Source organism: Osmerus mordax, chromosome 19 (assembly GCF_038355195.1).
Source record: "Osmerus mordax isolate fOsmMor3 chromosome 19, fOsmMor3.pri, whole genome shotgun sequence".
Lineage (NCBI taxonomy): Eukaryota > Metazoa > Chordata > Actinopteri > Osmeriformes > Osmeridae > Osmerus > Osmerus mordax.
The window spans coordinates 6,770,060-6,776,563 of record NC_090068.1 but is presented as its reverse complement, the minus strand read 5'-3'; positions in this window follow the sequence as shown (position 1 = coordinate 6,776,563).

Below are 6,504 nucleotides of genomic sequence, written 5' to 3'. Positions count from 1 at the left end.
TCACTTAGACATCTAACTCTGTATGTGGAGCAGAGGGTGCCGGCCCCAGACAGACCTGAGAAAGAGTCGACATAAATGCCCACAACTCTACTCTCGATCACGACGGCTTGGAAGGTAAATATTACGATTTGGACGCCTGCACAACTAACATTTTAGACGAGGACATTTGTCCCTCCCCTCTGCCAAGGCTGGATACTGGAGGTGCTGAGCAGTATGAGGGGCGGTTCAGGATGAGCTCAGTTCAGACTAGGATTGACACAGACCGAGGTTAGTATTTTTAGAGGAGAGTCTCTCAAACCATCGCTTGGGTTTGATGAGGGGGGCCGGCGGAGACCTCAACGTCGAGTCAATTTCAGGGAAGAAGAACGTGTTTTCACAGCGTCCTCATTCCGGTTCTACTCCACACTCCGCCCCTCCTCGAGACATCGCAATCACACAATCACATCCAATCAAAATCGACACGCTTCCTGGGTACATGCCGAACCTCCGCATGTGTTGTTTTGACGCGGTGCCGTGGACAGGGGTGTTTCCATGGTGACGTGTAAGTGGGTTAAGGTGATCCACAGGGTTGAGCGGTATAGGGCCTACAGAGGGATGATGGATGAGCTGGCAATGCTCTGTCTCCCCCTCACCTCAGACATGTTGGCTGACTTGGCTTCCGACTGCAGTTACTAACAGGCCAAAACCTCCGCCCAGTTTTCACTAATGGACTATCAGCAACGGGAAGTGGAGGGGGGGAGGGGAAGAGGGAGGGGGGGGGGGAGGAGACGAGGGATGGATGGCGAGAGGCGAGGAGAAAGTCGAGAAGCACCAGAGAGAGAGAGGGGAGAGAGAGAGAGACCACAGCGAGAGGGGAGATCATGTGACAGGCTGATGTCTGCCGCTAAACTGCTCCCGCGGTCCGCCCATCTCCCCTGATCCCGATGATAGTCAGTTACCATGGCTCCTGAGCGCTCCTCTGGCCTTTGTTATCGCCTCTCCACGTGTCACAACCGGGGCTCATCGCAATCTGTCTCTCACCATCCAGGGTGACAGCCGCTTTCGCTGTCAGACACGGGAAGGGTGTGTGTGCGCGCGTGTGTATGGGTGGGTGAATATAAATGTGCGTGTGGAGTGCATGTCTGTGTGTGTGTGTGTATAGCGGGCATGCTTATGTCTGCGTGTGTGTATACGTGTGTGTGCGTGGCATGCATGTCTGCCTGTGCGTTTGGGTGTTTTATGTGCGTAACCTGTGGGTGTACGTGCGTGTGCATGCATGCCTGCATGCTCACACATCCGTGTGACTTATGTCCCCCCCCCCCGACACAGAAGAATGGATGTGGGGGAGTGGACGAGAAAGCGGGATTTGAACACCGACAACCAATCCCAAATGTCCTGGCGCGTTCTCCTCTCCCACCACAGTGTTGCGTAACCAGTCCATTGTTGATCCACCACCATTCAATGTTTGATTTACGTAAAAGCCTGAGAGACGGACAATGCCGTCTGAGTTAGGTGGCATTGAGTTACCTGGATAGATCCAACTTGCTGCATCAAGAACACACACAATGAGTCACAAGCTGGAGGCGGTCAAATCCGGTTCAAGTTGCAGCCTGTTGTTGTTGTTGAAAGATAGAAATGGTGAAGACTCATAATCGGAGTGGTTTTATTAATGGGAACTATGGGGCACCCGTACGGGCGAAGGATCATTATGTAAGAAGACAGTGAGAGAGAGAGACAGTGATAGAGTGAGAGAGAGAGAGAGAGAGAGAGAGAGAGAGAGAGAGAGAGAGAAGGAGACAGTGAGAGAGAGAAGGAGACAGTGAGAGAGAGAGAGAGAGAGAGAGAGAGACAGTGAGAGACAGTGAGAGAGACAAAGAGACAGTGATAGAGTGAGAGAGAGAGAGAGAGAGAGAGAGAGAGAGAGAGAGAGAGAGAGAGAGAGAGAGAGAGAGAGAGAGAGAGAGAGAGAGAGAGAGAGAGAGAGTGATAGATGCCAGAACCCTTTGGTTGTCGTCCTCTGTGAGTGATGAAAGTCGTTTCACTTTTACAGCAGTGATGACATTTCCCCATGCCCAATGTCATCTCCATCACACTGTGCCAGCACCTCGTCAGGCTTCCCACTGGTAGCTTTGTGCGTCTGTGTGTGTGTGTGTACGTACGTACGTGTGTGTGTATGTACGTACGTGTGTGTGTGTGTGTGCTCCTGATGGATGTGTGAATGGATTTGTCATGTTCCAGGCACTCCCAAAGAGGAGGTCAAGGCAGAGGCTGTCCGTGCCTCTCTCCACCCCCCTCCGAGGTGTCTGGTGTCTGGGTCGGCTACCAGGCATGTTCCCACTCTATCCTCTCCTTTCATCACGGCACGCATGTACACACACACACACACACACACATACAGGACACAGCTACAAGGGCAAGGAGAAGCTGCTGGTTGGACAGATGTTAACTTTTGTGCGGAGAAAACACACACCCGACACACACACACTTGAAGCCGTCGAGCCCCCCGACGCCAATCAATCGGCACCTCCATACCCTCCCTCCCCACACACCAGCACCTCAGCCCCACGGTCACATGAGGACGGGGGGAGGAGGGGGAGGGGCGGGGAGGGTTGAGGGGGGGTGTCGGACGTGTTATCTCTGAGTGGGGTCAGAGGTCAGGGGAGAGGGCTGGGCTTGAGGATGCAGACGGCGGAGGCTCGTGTTCCCGCGCTGCTCCCAGGTCCTCGTGCCCCACCCTGTTCCTGTGACGCCCAGGTCCCGCTCGTGACCACTTTTGGCCGCGGGTGAGCTGAGCAGAAAGGGAAACCCGTCTTAATTACTGAGCCATTCTCTGGGACTGACAGACTCATTCTCCTAGGCTGGCTACTGTGGGGGCGCCATTACACTGGCAGCTCTATTCCTGCCCTCCCCCTTCCTCCCCCCCCCCCCCTCCCTCCCTGCCACCACACACACACACACAGACACACATGCACACTTCCTCCACCTATCGCTCCACAGCTCTGGGAGGAAGAAACGCGAAAGCCAAGATCTTCACTCCGCCGCTCTATTTCATTGGAACAGCTGCCTGTAGGAGTGGCATGTCTGCGCACACTTCCAGGTGAAATCCCTCGTGGGGGCCGAGCCAGCGCTCCGCGGAGGAGGGCAGCGAGCGCTGTACCCCTGGGAGAGAGAGGAGGGGGGGGGAAGGGGTGCCGACAGGGGAGTAGGAGAGGGAAAGAGGGAAAAGAAGTGGGGAGGAGAGAGAGAGGGAGAGATGGAGAGAGAGAGAGAGAGAGAGAGAGACAGAAAGACAGAAAGATGCATGTCTAGAAAAAGAGTGAAAATTTTTTTGTTGACAGGCATGAATATTTTTGACTGAATAAGTGAGTGAGTCGATGTGGCTCTGGGGGGGGAAAGGGTGCTGACTCGGCCGTGAAGTGTCCTGTTTTTTTTTGTGCCTCAGAGCAGTGAAGGATACAGTACTTTTGGAGTTATGTCAACACTCGTTGCTCCAACTTGGCCTCTTGCTCGATGTTTAAAACGTCAACCCCTCTCCGTGTCCACAGAGAATGCGCTGCGATTGGATCGCCACTTTTCTTCCCTTGGGATCCCGTTCTAACACGGTTGAAGTCACGACTAAAAGATGGCGCCCGATGTTATGTTTGGTATGAGCATGGCGGACAGAATTGCCCATGCATAGCCAGGTTCAGACGTGAAATTACTTTCCTACAAACGTATATAAAAGTCTGACAGGTAGTAGTGTGGATTACCTTACCCATGGGGATGCAATTGATGTGGATGTGACTGCATACCTTCATGGCTCCCAGTTCGACCCCTTTTACATAGGGCCACGCTTCAAGTCGGAGTAATTCCATCCTAACATTTCAGGAGGCTAGCTGGGGTCACCCGATAAAAGGAGCCTTGCGAAACACTTTCTGCCACAGTGAGCAATTTGCGCTCGGGAAGGCCATTTGCATAAAACCAACCGTTGCTAGTGTAGCTCTCTCCTGAGAATCCATGAGAAAACGGTTTTCTTGGTTTCAGCACTAAGGCACCTATAATTTCACAAGGCTCTCTCTCTCTCACCCCGCCTTTCTCTCTCTCTCTCTCTCTCTCTCTCTCTCTCTCTCTCTCTCTCTCTCTCTCTCTCTCTCTCTCTCTCGCTCTCCAGTTCCCTTTCTGCAAAAACAGTCAAGGCCTCTGCCTGTCAGACAGTTGCTTTCCCTCCGGCGTTGAGACACAGACTGCAAATGGTCTCAAGTTGACCGAACACATTATTTAGGCTATTACCCAACTTTACAGAACTCTCTGCTATCTGATCTTCCATCGCTTGACATATTAGCACTCCACACGTACAACAGACAGGGCAGTTTTGTGTTCGGCTGATCATCTCCACAGATGTCCCCACACTCATTCCGTGCATGAATTACTGCGGTTCCTAAACTTGAAGGCATCGCACCCTGGGATTGGCAGGCAGGGGGGGAGACAGTGAGAGGACAGCCTGAGTGAACGTGGCCCCAGGGCGGCAGATGGAGATGGCCGTGGGGGACTGGCGTTGGCCTCGCAAGGGCTCCCCTGACAGGGAGAAGCAGGGCTACATCCGCAGCCTGTCCTCCCCAGCACCTAGCTTGACAAGCCTCCGAGGGGGGTGAGGGCTGGCCGGGTGACGTGGCTCACCGTGGCCCCAGGATGAAGGCAGGAAATAGGCCAAACCCAGACCGACCCGGGGAGTGGCAGAGGGGGCGTTCGGGGAGTTGAGCGGGGAGGAACGCCTGTCTCACCCCCTCTGTTTAAGTAGGTCACGTAGGTAGCGGTGCATTTGTCACAAGTGACAGCCCTATTAATCATGTGAGGGCCGATGTCATTACCCCAAGGGCTTTCTCTGCAGGTGGGTTCTCCCCCCAGACTCCACGGCCAAACCTCTCGCTGTTCCTCTTCAAGTTCTTGTTCCTCTCCTCTCTTCATCCTCTCGATCCTTTTCCCTCCTCTCTCCTCCTGTGGGCCCCAGGCAAAGTCGTTGACGTTCCGCGTCAGCTGATGTAGATCCCCCCCCCCAAAACCCACCCCCCCCGAAATTCCCTCCCTTATCCTCTCCACTCCTCCCCTCTCCTCTCCAGTCCTCTACCGTGCTCTCCTTCTCTCCACTCTCCCGTCCTCTTCCCTCGTGTTCTAGTGGTCTGTTCTGTTCTCTTTCCTCCCCCCCTCCACCCCTCCTTCCTGTCCTCTGTACTCTGCAGTGCCGTGTCCCCAGGTGTGCTCCGTGCGGAACCACCAGTCTCACCTTCACTCTCTCTCACCTCTAAGATCTTCCCTTTTCCCCTCTCCTACACCGTCTCCTATAGAGGATCATTCTCTTGCAAGTGCTCTGTATTTTTTCTCAAACTCTCTCTCTCTCTCTTCCTCTCTCTACCTCTCTCTCACTCACTATCTTTCCCTCTCTCTCTCTCTCTCTCTCTCTCTCTATCTCTCTCTCTCTATCTCTCTATCTCTCTCCACTGCCGCCGTGTCTGTGGTTGTCGAACTTCAACATTTCCGTTCCAGTCCGGAGCTCCGGGGCCCCTGACACGTCCGGGGTTCTCCAGGGTGCTCCACCTGCCTGTCCAGACCAGCCACCTTCCCCCGCCTCCCCTCCCCTGCCTTCACACCTGGCTGCCCTGTGAAGTGTCAGAGATTAGGTGTGGATGGACCGGTCTCACTGAAGGAGGACCGGGCCGAGAGGATCGGGGCGGCAGTCCAGTCTGGACAGGAGTCTTACATGGTCTCACCTCACAACCGCACACGTTGGATAAAGAGGACGGATAGGCCAGCGTATTGTTGGACTGTTTCCGAGCCGGCGGCGGACGTTTCCGGATGGTTCCCGGACAACGTCGGTCGCTGCGCTAGCTCGAGTGTCGACGGAGCTGTGCTGTAGATTCCAACCCCAGATGGTCGACGGTTCTGCAGGCTTCCTAAAGAGAGTGTGGGTGGATGCATACATATGGAAGCAGCTATACGGGGCTTGTGCTTATGTGTGGGCAAATGTTGACCCAACACGTGCGTGCGTGTTGTTCGAGGGTGGGGAGGGGTGGAGGGGGTGGCAACATATGTACGTTTGTCTGTGTCAGAACTACGTGTAGGTGGACTGTGTGCTCTGCAGCGTGGGATTCCGCCCGTGCGCATGAATAATGCCGATCTTGAGGCATGTTTCATTGTGCGCGTGTGGGCGGAGGTCCACGCGATGTGATCGACTCTCTGGTGGGACATCGGATACTTGCACCGCTCTCTATTGACATGGGCTCACACCCGTGATCCGAGGTGTGAAATCCACCTCCTCCATTCTACACGCCCAAACACACAGACGCACGCACACAACCACACGAGAACGCCATCAAAACTCAGATGGGCTTGTCGTGGCCTGGGACCTGATACTGGCTACATCTTTCGGTATGATTCCACAGGCATGCCGCAGGACGCCAGATAACGAAGGATTTATGGTTCCAGTCTTGCTAAGCCAAGGTGAGTTGTGAGATACGGGCCGCGTGTGTGTGCGAGCGCGCTCTTCCGCTG